The following is a 13506-nucleotide window of genomic DNA, read 5'->3' as shown; positions in this document are numbered from 1 at the left end:
GTAATCAAATCTGCTTCATAGCCTTAATGTGAATCTCCTTAACATATCTTTTAATGTAATAATTCTTAATTCTCTATACTTTTTTAATGCCCTAAAATAAAGCCCTGTAAAGTAATAAGCTTATAGAACAGTGGCTTTCTAAAAACAGTAATTTATGTTTAATTGTGATTAACTATAGTGGTGTGCTACCTGCCCAGGTTAGCATCTTATTCACAAAATCTTGTTCAGATACTACTGTAAATGCAATATTGCAGTCAATCATGCATTATGAGTGGATATGAAAACAAATAGCAGGTTGAATAAACTAGGCCCCAGGACAGCTTTCCCTTAGAATGAAAATTAATTTGTCAACTTCCTTCACAAATAATTTTATATGAAGATTATAAGATACTAACATGGGTTTATGGCAATTAAACTTTTCAAAGTCTTGTAAATTATAAGGTTCACAACTAACTCAATAAATGTACAAAACTATAAGCTTGTTGGCAGAATGGGTAGCAGTGACCTTGTTAAGACCATGTTGTAAGTTACTCTCAAAGGTGATGAGCACTTCATCTCTTATGTGTACTTTGCCATTTAACTGATTGTTTTCTGTCAGAGAGATAGCTTCTAAACCATGAAGCAGTAGAGGGGTTGAAGGATGAGGTTGACAGAGTGTCTAAGAGTAGGTTGTGGGAGACCATATCAAATGCTTTTGATAGATCTAGGAATATGGCTGAGACAAATTTGTTGTTGTTTCTTAGATGGTTAATCTGATTGGTAAAGGTGAGTAGAGCAGTGGTTGTGCTATGGTTTGGGCGGAAACCATGCTGTGTGGGAGAGAGGAGGTTTTGTGAGGATAAAAAGTGCATTACCTGGGTGTGAATACATTTCTCCAGAAGCTTGGAAGGGGGGGACAAGATAGTAATTGGCCAGTAGTTTGATAGTTCATAGGAGTCTCCACCTTTGTGAAGGGGAATTATATGTGACACTTTCCATAGATGGGGTAAAATGAATACTTATGTCTACACAGGGCACTTATAATGGGTTTAACATCTGGACAGAAGCACTAGCATTTTGTGATTATTAGTCTGGAAAAAGGTAAACAGTCTCAGAAGTCTTTATCACGTCATCATTCCATAGAGACGTGTCTGCTCCCTAAACTTGACTCTTGTTCTCATTACTCCTAGTTGAACACCATGTTTCTGGAGACATCTTTTGGAATATTTCCAAAACTACTAACCTTGATACTTTTAACAAATAATCCCTGCCCTTAGCAAAATGATTATCTGAATTATATTCAGTCCTTTATCTGTCTAACCAGACATTGCTACTCAGACAAATCTGGCCTCAGTGTAGTAGTAGGGTTTTGTTTTTTAGCAATCACTGAAGATAAATTTTCTGATTATTTTTTTTTTTGTGGTTAGAGTGTTCAAAATGCAAGCATTAAATACACTGCAATCAATGATTTTGCATTTCAAGGTAAAAACAGATATATATATATATCTATATATATATATATATATATATATATATATATATATCTATATATATATATATATATATATATATATATATAAAGAGAGAGAGGGAGATGTGTCAGTATTGTTCAGTTTGCCAAGCTTATTTGGTCAAAAAAGTTCTACAGCATTACATTGAAGCCTGTTAATGATATATGACATTGATTGATCTCGTGTTGTTAATTCACTATCAACAGTGTAAGTGAATCTGTCTGTTCAATTAACTTACACTACTAATAAGTTATGGTATAGTGGGTGCTTTTCCAGAATCACTGACAGGCAGTAGGGTAAAGGGATTTGCCTCTTTTACCCCACTGTTGTCACCTCAGGGTATATATATTTAAAATATCAGGGGTGTGGGGGTGCAGGGCTTGTCCCCCTGCAAAAGCACTGTTTTATACTTTTATGTATTTGACATATTGGGTTCAATTCAACAGGGTTAGTGTTGCTCAATTTTATATATATACATATATATATATATATATATATATATATACATATATATATATATATATATATATATATATATATATATATATATATATATAGATAGAGAGAGATTATATGCATATTGTCGAATATCCCTTTGATTAACTAGTGCTGGGAGTGGTGCTTCATGTAGAACATGCGGATAGCAGAACAGTCAAAATATTGAGGTATGTTTGTCAAAACAGGTAAGTAGGGGCGGAGGGTGTGCATGTGTTTGAGTATTAAGCTCAGGGATAGGTGAGGTGATGGGATGTGTATACATGTCTGAGAGTGTGTGTATTTTAGGGTTAGAGGTGGAGAATTAGATGTAGTATTTGTAGTGTGTATTTGTGCGTGTTTTGTGTTTGAGTGTGCCTAGTGTAAATAGAGGCAATATGGCAGGAATTGTTTTTTTTTTTTTTTTTAAGGTAAGGTGTAGAGTTAGGGATAGGGGAAGGGGCAGGGTTAGCATCCATTACTAACCCTAACCCTGCCCCTTACCTGAAAAAAACACTTCCCATAACACTGTTACTATTTAGACAAAAATGAAGCTAGTGTTATGGGGGGGGGGGGTAGTGTGAAGATTAGGAAATGAAGTAGTGTTCCATTCTTGATCTTTTGTAGGTTCAATATTTAGATTGTTTGATTTTATGTAGTTTTGAACCTCTTAATGGTGGTATGGTACATTTGACACTATGTCCAATCATTCATCAGGAAAGCATATACATATACATATACACTCACTCTCTCACACACACACACACACACACACACACACACACACACACACACACACACACACACACACACACACACACACACACACAGAAATGTAAAGTTCATTACAGATACTCGTATATAAAATCTATAATTTTTTTACAAGTGAACCAAGATCCACATTGCCTTTTAAAAGGTAAGGCACTGCTTCTTAAAGTTAATTTTATAAACTATGATCTTCTTAGCTTGATCTTTCAAATTGAGAAAGCTTTTAAAATATATACTTTTTGGCTAAAATTAATAAAAATTCATCTGTAAAAACAATTCATCTAGGAAAGAAGTCAATTATGGAGAGGCATTATACCTTCATGTGCTATATGGATGAGAGGAAAGCATCCAGAGACATAGTAATGTAGGTGATAATGGACATGTTTGTCTTACACCAATGTATTTGTGATACAAGAGTAGACTACATGTACCACTCAAGAACAAAGGTGCACAATAAATATGTTTAATTAAAATATTCTTGATTTGAGGAGGCTAAACCTTTCTAAGGCAGCAAAAACAAATCCCTGTTCATGTGACAAAAGGCTTTATAACTGCATTTTAAAAGATTGCTAACATTATGACTGCTAGTTGGTGCCGAGGACTAAAGCTCAGACTAATTAATGAACTGAAAGCCATCTACCATTGGCACAGGATTCATCTTTCCACTTTCATTTGTCAAGTATATGACCTTGAGCAAGTTACTTAACTGGACAGCGGTTTAGGACAATTGGGAATTTGTATTAGGCCCCTTAATGGTCTCCTTGACTGCATGTTTGGTAACTATCTATGAATTTGAGAATTTTTCATGTGACTATACCTGCCCATAACAAATGACTCTGAAATAAGTGGTTTGGATTGCAAATTTTTTCTCCCTGCTACAAAGCCATGACTGGGGTGAGATGCTGTATTGATTAGTTGGGCACATATTATAGTCACTGTTAAGCTGAACAAGGAAGTTTTGGAGGTAGTTTTATGCTTCATATTCAAGTACCCCAAAAGTTTTGTAGGGTTAACAGATTTTTTTTAATTCAGTTAAGATCATTGAATTTACCATCCTTAATTGCATCTAGATATCTTTGTTGGTCAAATGATATGCCAGATTATTTGATGTTCGTAGAGTATTCTTTTAATATGATGTGACTTTTTTTTACTAATTTACATGTCTGGGCTGAAATGAATTTAAAACAGTTTGATGTATCTGTAATTGATCATTTAATATTTGAATATGCATTTACTTTGTTTACTAAGTATGCAGAAAATGAAACTTTGAAGGTTTCCAATTTTGTTGAAAAATGAGTAGTTTGCTTATTATTTAAGGATCACTACTCAGTTTTGCATGTGATCTTTTTTAAGTTGTAAAAGTCTAAATAAATTTACATTTCTGAAACTACATATAAGGTTGTGGATAATAACTTAGCATTGTTCATAGGATCAAGTATGTCTAAGAAGTCTTAGGACATGAAATATAGCTTGGTTGTTAGAACTTATATATTTTGGTCTAAGTTAGTATAATATCAATTGTAGAGTATATGCAAAGCCATACATCTGTTACAAAATGTGTCTGAAAAATATTTCACAATGATTTAGAACATCTTCCTGTAGTACCTTTAGCTGAATTCTGTATCTAAGAGAATAAAAAAGTTACAGTGTTTGGAATTTAAATTTAGGACATATGGGAAAGAATCATATTTATTGAAAAGTTCACAAAAAACATCTAAGAACAAAAGAAGACTAATCAAAACTGAAGGCCTAACAATAAATGCGACAAGTCATGTCCTGCTAGGAGTTGTGCAGAATATAGCCACTCATGCTGACTTACTATTATGATAATTAATAGGAGAAAGGATTTACCTTTTGAACACTGTCTCAGTACAAATAATGCATTTCTTGCTCAGCTGCTAAACTAGGTAACAAAGTTTGAAATTAAATTGATGCACATTACTGGGTGGTTGATTCCACTTATTTTTAATGTGCAAATTTTTCAACATTTGTACATCATGACAAGTTATTTAGATGGTACCCTCTCCTCAAAAGTATGTTGTTGTTGTGTCTTTCTGCTTTTCCCGGTTAGGGGTCACCACAGCGAAACTCCGGTCCGCCAATGATTAACAGTAGATTTTTACGTATCGAGTTGCCAGCTCTGATGCACAACCTTCAACGAAGGTACGCCCTATCACGCATGTCTCCACACAGAAGACGCTTTAGCTGAGAATCGAACAGGACAACGTCTTACTGTGAGGCAACAATGCTACCGCAGCACCACCACCGCGATCCTCTCCTCAGAATTATATACAGGAAAAAAAAGCAATTGTACTATTAGTCAAGACTCACTTTACAGGTGGAGCTATGCTAATAGCGTGTTTTCTACATAAGACTGAAGACCTTCAGTTCTTTTTCACCTTCAGTAAGTATACAAAAGGTTAACTGCAAATCCTTGCATTTAACTTCTAAAAGAGCTGGAAAATGAAGTGTGAGATGATTCTTTTCTGGCAACAGCTCTCTTTTGCTTAGTTCTTAAAGGTTTCAGTTTGAAGCAATTTCAGAAACTGACTTTATGGCTTAACGTTTCTCTCTCTCTTTTTTTTTTTTTTTTTGCTGACTGGCATATTAGGTTATGCATGGAAAAGCATTTTGCACTGACTACTCTGCTAATACTATGTTTAGATCAATTATTTTTTTATAAAACTTATAGCCAGCATGACCAGAAACTTCTAAAACTTATAGCCAGCATGACCAGAAACTTCTAGAAAAAATGCACACACACACACACACACACACACACACACACACACACGCACACGCACACGCACACACGCATTCCTGTACCACACTGAATTTCTTCATAACTAAATAATTGTATCACTTCATCTTCCCTTTTAAAACATAGCCCAATTCCAAACTTAATTGTATCACCACAAACAATTTTAGTTCATAGGTTAAAAACATGGTTAAAACAGTAGCTCTCTAGTATAAATTTACAAAACATCATTTAAACATAATTTCATTCATAAATAAACTTTGCAAAAATGGATTTTTATATTAAAATATAAAAACATGCATTTATATATAATAAAATTGAACTGTGTTTAATTTATAAAAGAATCATAACAACTACAAAGTGCAACTGTTGTATTTAAAAATGTATGTTAAACTACACCATTGACCCCTTTATTTGTTGTAACTGTTTTATCTACCTAAAAAACTTTTCACATTACAATTTTGCTGATTTTTAGGTTTAACACAGTGATGACACTAACTCTGTCATTTTACCACGGAGAATGGAAGCTATCCAACACCTGCCAATATAACTCCCAGTATTCTAATTTTGTTTCTCCAAGATCCCCCTCACAAAAGTGGTGGACTCTGAAATAAATGGTTTCAAGAGCAAAAAACAGAAACTTTTTAAAATCCTTGCACTCCTTTGGATGTAATTTTTCTTAATTGCATAAACATGTTCACTGATTTGGGCTTTTAAAGACTGTTGTTTTACCTAAGTAAAATGATGAACAGGTCATGTTTCTGTCCAGGTAAACCATGCTCCTAATATTGCATTTGTGCCTATTGTTTGCTGGAAAACACTAGGATAATACTTAGAGAATCTAAAGCATACAAACATTGTGAGAATATATTTCAGATCTTCATTCCTAATAACTTTTCACTAAGAACAAAGAAGATGGAAATGCCAAATAGCCCAAATGTAATCCAAATCTCAGGCAATAAATAACAAACCAAATATTTTACTGAAGAACTGATTAGTATGTTAAGCACTTTCTTCCAAAAAGACTTTACAGGACTTCATCAGAGAAAAGCAAGCTACACATTTAAATACTCGCATCATGACCATCTGACACTATCATAAACCATGTGACAATATCCATCTTTTGTATATAAACAGTAAACATCCAAAAAATGATGCCATAAAAATCATATTGTATTATATATAACAAAGAATCAAATTACAATTTATTCCTATGTAATTTTAAAATGCCAAAGACAGATCATTTAATCCAGGTAGCAATATCAGCTCCAAGTCATAACTGCTTAACTAACTCCCTTTCTTCTGTTAAATCAATCTTTTCAAGGACAAAGAAAAACTTACATTTTATAAAGACCCTGATTTATGAGCATGCTTAGCAAGTATATAGTTAAAATCTCTTAATATCGTAAAGAGTCTCCTACATCCTCTTAAACTCCTTGTAGCATTATTCACATAACAGCATAAACAAGCTCAGCAGACTGCTAAATACACCAAGCTTAAAGATCCACAATTGAAATAACCATTGTAAATGATTGGTTTGTGGTCTAACATTTTAATGGAATCAGAATTATAAATATAAGGACATTTGCTACACACACAACAGCTGTATGTTCCCACTTTGTTTATAGTAAATCAAAAAGAACTACTTTCTAATAACAATTTTAAATTCTGTCCTCTCTTTAAAATCAGTATAGGGCTCTCTACTATGATTTGCCCAATTCAACACAGAGACTGAATGGCCGAAAGAACGGACTTACATATATTTAGTCTGAGATGCCATTTCCCAGAATATTCCCTTTTCTCCGAGGTATGGTTAACGCAGAGTTAGTATACATAAGTATGGGGGTGGGAATGTAGCAGGGGCTTTCAGTTTTTGCAGAAATTCTAAAGAGTAATTTTCAAGATTCACTCTTCTCCATGGTTTCCGTCTTTTTTTAGGCATTAAGGCATATATACATATATATATATATACATATATATATATATATATATATATATATATATATATATATATACATATATACATATATATATATATACATATATATATATATATATATATACATATACACACACACACACACACACACATGTATAAACAATTGAAAGAACAAAATACTCAAAGACTCACAATAGTGGCTACTTGTAGTGGTACCTACCATGACAATGGAGGTACTTATGCTTAGATGAATATTGGCAGGACTTGCACATAAACACATTACTTTTTTTTTATTATTATTGTAATATGTTTTCCCCTCCCAAATGAATATATTCAGATAACCTTTCATTTTAAAACTAACTTTTATAAAATTAACTGACTGGCCTTGTGAAAGGAAAATAGATTTGTGGATTTATGTACATTCTGAAGTCAATGCTGCCATGGAGAAAGATATTCAGGTTCAACATGGTTTCTCTCCCATACATTTAGTTTCCCTTTTTCAAACTTCAGTTTTCTCAAATTTTACTTTTACTGCCTTTCCAAGAATTAAGTGCCGCACCTCAAACAGCTCCACTGAAGAGATCACAGAGTGTTTTTTAGAACATCTCTTAACTGATTTCATCCTTGAGTGTGACCATTCAGCTCTTTCAATTTCCACTTAGACAAGACAGAGACTCTCACTCTATGAAGACATCTGCTCATGGAAAACCCTCACTAACATTGCTGTGTTCACTTCATTATTTAACATGTTTGCCTTACACAAATGAAGCAACACACTACCCTTGACCAAATCTGTACTCCTAGTCTGTTCTTGTAGCAACTCCATACACCCGCACAGTCCAAGCCCCACCCCCACACAGCTTCAGATCTCAACTTTGTTTAACTTTACCCATCTCATTTCAAGTTTTCTTGGTCATGCTGCAATGTAAGTGATACACAACTTTACTTTAATGGCTTATTGGGAACAAATCAGTCAGCTACCACTCAGAAAAACAGTTATTTCTCCATACAGACTGTGCATTATTGTACTTACACTTTTACACTCTGCATTTAGCAACGTACTTTGTACTGCGATATTATACTTGACAATAACATTAAACCCCTTAACATAAAAATATACATATGAAAAGCTAGTTTACTTACATTCATGTTTTACTCTTACTTGGTTTCCTCATGAGCAAACACAAGAAATTAAAATTCATATCGTTTAGCTTCCCACACATTTTAAAATAAACAGCACATAGTGAGGTTAATAGTGAGCAGTTGCTTCACTGTTTTCCAGGTTAGTCATCTGTGCAGTCCTTATCCCCTCAACACACTTGCTTCTGGTTCAAATCCCAACTTCTCCTGACTGGCACAAAACAGAACTCGTGGTTTGTTTTTATGTTTATTTATTTATTTATTTATTTATTTATTTTAGTTTTCTCAGTAATTGAAACAACTCACAGCAGGACTAATATTTTCCATTTCTTCCATAGGTCACAGTCTCTTTTGGAACCCTCTTACATGTACAGGGCCCAGAAGAAAAGTCCTCATCACCTTGTCTGTTGACTGAACTTTATCTCCTCCAAACTCAAGTTCTCCAACCACATATATATGTAAGCCACCTGAAAACAGTTATATTCTAAAGACTTCTAGGTATAGTAGTTTGAGTTTTGCCCCAGTATCATGAAAACTCTTAAAGATTGTCATACATGTATTTCTCTTTTGTCTAGTATAAAGTAGTCATTTTATATAAATACCCTGGCAGCAGCAATTCAACACCTTTCCTTTTTCACAGTTTTGTCAGAAACACCTTCTTCTGCTGGCATAACTGCATTTTGACTGATGTGGGTCCTGGCTTCTTTCTAGAGGCTAAGTGAGGAATGTGAATATGATGCACCCTCTCAATTAACAAATCTTCCTTTGGAACACGAGTCCAGTTACTTATTTGTGCCCTCATGAAGTTAATACAGTCCACTACCAAATTCTCTGATATTTCAGGAGACCTCATTTTTTTTCTCTTCCTGCTGTACCTTCTAGATTTACCACTCTCTGAAAGATTTCTTCATTTCATGCCTCAAACTTTGCCATTTGTTCCTTAATTTCTATTTCTGAATTCTTTAAACACAGCAGTTCATTAGATTCTTCTTCCCTTCTGCGTGCATGTCTTCATTTTTTTCTTCAAGTTTACTGGAAGCCATCTCCTACATTACTGCTGCTTATAGGTCTGCTTCCTGCTAATCAGCCTCGAGATTTTTCTCATACAGAAAAAACATTTGCTTCTCTTTTTCTAGTTGATTTTTTTTGTCAGATTTTTTTTTTATTTTACTGACTTTCAAACAGTATCTGCTAGCTAACAACCAACTCCCCCAATTTATAACTTTCATTAGCATTTTTATCATTTTTTCAGTTTTCACACATGGAAAACTGAAGTTAGTGTGCTTCTCCGTCAACCTGCATCTTGGGGAGTAACTACATTATTCCAAGTGATCTAGCAACAGGATAAATCATTACTGAAGATCCTATCACTTCCAACTTATAAAAAGCTGTTGTACTGTTCTCATTGTCAAGATCCTCTACTTTAAAATAAACTTGGTAATGGCATTTCATAGCTGCACGCAAATATTTCTGAAGTGCCTTCTGTAACTGACAGCCACAGAGTTAAGCGTTTAAAAATGCCACTGCTTAGTTTAACAGAGGCACTAGAATCTATTAGTATTTTTGTCACTCCTGTAACTGTTACAGACACTGGTCAGCTTTTGTTTGTACCACTTTCCCAGACTACAGTCACAAGTATATTCCCATCCATTAGCTTGATTCTGTTTCTATCCTTATACAGTTTGTATGTATCCTCTGCTAATCGATCTTTTCACATTTGAAGTTCTGTTATATAGCTTATTTCCTTTCCACACCGCGCCAGTTACAGGTTTTACTCACTTGTAAAGTGATTTAATCTGTTGCACATTACATATGTGGGGATAAATCTTCAAAGTGTCTACAGACTGGATTACTTTATCTCTCATTTGTAACCATGAGTTTGTTTTGGATTTACTTCAATTCTTCTGGTCTTTTTTTGTGTTTTTTTTTTTTTTTGTATGTGCTACATCTTTCCCACACTTCACTGATCCCAAACTTTTTGTCTTGTTATATCTTATCTTGCTTGTACCTTAGATACGTTGTAAAGAACTGACACAGTTAGGGAGATTTTTTTTCCTAATGATAAATCAGGCTATGGTAATTGTTTTCTCTAGCTCTTCCTGAAGTGCAGTACTGGAGAATATATATTTTTATTTTTGTCAACATCTTGGAAAACACATTTTGCATGTCTACTGTCTCACATGCTTTTTGCACTGCTTTTCGGAACTTATGAATAAACATTGGACAATTTTTATTTTATCAAAATATTTATACAGTTTACCTTGCACAACAGCAAACCAGTCCTTCCTGCATGATATTTTAACAATAAAACATGATTGGATATGGATTTAACCAGCATTAACTACCTCTAAACATGGTTTATTTCTATTAATCAGTGTTGCTACTTAAAAGAAAATGCCTTGAATTTTTAATGTCATTGTAAGATGCAACCTCATTTTTTTCTGTATAGTGAAACTTATTTAATTCATTATAGGGTTTAGCTGGTTTTTATTGCTTTTGTTTGAATTTCAACCTAAGTGCTTTTGGGTGAAGTCTAGTGCCAAACTGCAGCTAGCTATGGGTAAACCAGCATTATGCACATTGTGACATGTTTTTTGCTGTTATACAATGGGAATATGATGAACTTGTATTTCTTGTCCCCATCTCTTTTCTGGTGCTCCTTAGGTGGATTAGCAATGCAGTCTGCATGCATATATCTATGTACAGAGATTTAATATACTATAATAAAATGGTAGTTGAAAACTATATTATATTTAATGGAAAGAGTACGGGTCAATAAGTAGCTGATAATAATTGATTGAATCGCCTAAAGTTTACAATCCAAATCTTTTATAATCCTCATCTTCTACTTACATATCCTTATCCTGTCCAAACTCTTTTCACATGTAAACTTAACTATGTGTACCCCATTCTCAGCTAACTGCGCCCTCAAATACCTGTGCATCATGGGATCCCACAAATAAACATAATGGTGCCTAACCACCTGACTTGGGACATAATTAAGTGCTATAGCCTTCATTGTTGCCTGCTTCATTCTGTATCCAGAGTGCACACCAAATTTATATAGCAATCTGAATAACATAGCAAGGTCCCTTTCAGACCTCACTAAATATATTAATATGTCATCAGCATTTTTTTTTTTGTTATAGTCAGACAAACTGGCTCTCGTGGAAGGTGGTAGTATTTGATGTAAGAGAAAAAAAGCAGTATAAATAGTTTTCTGACTCTTTTGAAGCAAACTTTTAGAGTAGTGTGGAATGAGAATCTACCACTCAAGACATGCAGATTGCATCTTGTTCTTTCTAATGTATATAAATTATTTATGTGAACTTCCAGTTGGGTTTACTGATGTATTCAATATCCACAAGGACATTGTACAGATCAGTAGAACCATAAAATAAGGCTCTTGATGAATGAATCAGATGTGCAATTGCACAGACACACAACTAACAGGCATGAAAGTGCTATTGGGTTTCTGGCCTTGCATACAAGCATCTTAGAGTGAATGGTGGTCCCAAGCATTCTGTCCTTCTATAAAGACATGCAACAATTTATCTTCTTTATAAATATTTCATTGGGGACTTGACTTTCAGAGAATTCATCTCAGTGAACCAAATTCCAACAGTGACCTGCTGGATCATGACAAGTGCCACCTCACTGTGTATTCATGCACCTGTTCCCTAGTTACAGCTTTTACATCTGGTGTTAGTTGCAATCTGGCCCTGGTTAACTGGAAGCAATAGCAGCACGCCAAACAACAGCAATAGCCATCAAGACGCAATCTACTTTGTGGTCAGTTTTGTCTAGATGATCAAAGCTTTTATTTATTTTTACTTATTTACTGTGTTTGCTGACCAAGTAGGGAGCCTTTCAGCCATGACCTGAGTGCAGAAGCACAGTAAATCATGAAGTTGATATGATTTCAGCAAAAAGTACAGTATTTACATAATTACAGTTTACAACATTACACAGCAAATCACAAAGTTCAGCATTCCAGTACTACAGGTTGCATAACAAGTTATTTATACTGGAATGCAATATTCAGCTTGCATAGATGGCAAAATATTGCTTTGTATTATATGTCAGTACAGCACCATTTTACAAACAGAGAACCAAGATTAAAGTATTAAAAGGGGAAATGATAGAGGTGTGATGCCAGTTATACTAAGTAAGCAGAAAGTAATCAAAAAGAGGGAGTGGAAGAAAAGAAAAGGAGGTGTAGAAAAGCCTGCAACGGACGTGATTTTGTGTGCACATATTTAGAGAGTCTGATTCCTATTTTAGGATTCAGGCCAATTAGACAAGTTGCTAATTACACTTTTTTTCTGGAAGAGGGAATACATAGCTCCCTTTCTCTGAAAACAGGAGCATTTGTGGGAGCCCTTTAAATAAAGTCAGAATGATTAATAATTTGCAACTTGTCTGGTTTCCTAAAGATGCTTCTTCCAAGATCTGGCAACAATTTTGCTAAAGATTTCAGTATATCAGTCGAGACAAAACTGTCATGCTGAAATCTTCTGAAGTAAAGCTGTAAATTTCTAAGTTAATATACATTTTATAATGCCTGCCATGCAAAATGTACTTCTAGTTCTCAAGAGCAGAAATATTAAGAAAAAGAATAAACCAGTAAAATAAAATGAAACATTAACATATTCAGTCTTGATATTTGAGGTCATTTATTTTAGCAGAAAAAAAAGGTAAAATGCATGTCAAAGGTGGAGAAGGAAGGCAGCAAAGCTTCAAAGCAATAGAATGAAGCTTTATTTAGCATACATGAATATATACTTGCACAAAAAACAAACATTCAGATATATGTGAAACACAAATATATACTCAACAATATTAACATGCATATACACAAACTTGTCTACAAATATATGCATACAAAAATAACAACACAAAAGCACATTTGCACAAAAAATATACAGAATCAAGCA

The 13506-nt window shown here is 34.1% G+C and overlaps 1 protein-coding gene across 8 annotated transcripts in view; it reads right to left on the bottom strand.

Annotated features, from left to right (window-relative positions):
* The window catches only part of MTSS2 (MTSS I-BAR domain containing 2), a 1242959-nt gene that overhangs the window by 83435 nt on the left and 1146018 nt on the right, over positions 1–13506 (bottom strand). The gene's annotated exons all lie outside the window — the stretch shown is intronic.

Source organism: Protopterus annectens, chromosome 8.part0 (genome assembly GCF_019279795.1).
Source record: "Protopterus annectens isolate FY-2018-M chromosome 8.part0, PAN1.0, whole genome shotgun sequence".
Classification (NCBI taxonomy): domain Eukaryota; kingdom Metazoa; phylum Chordata; order Ceratodontiformes; family Protopteridae; genus Protopterus; species Protopterus annectens.
Note: the sequence above shows the minus strand (reverse complement) of the source record. Positions and strands in the feature narration are given on the sequence as shown.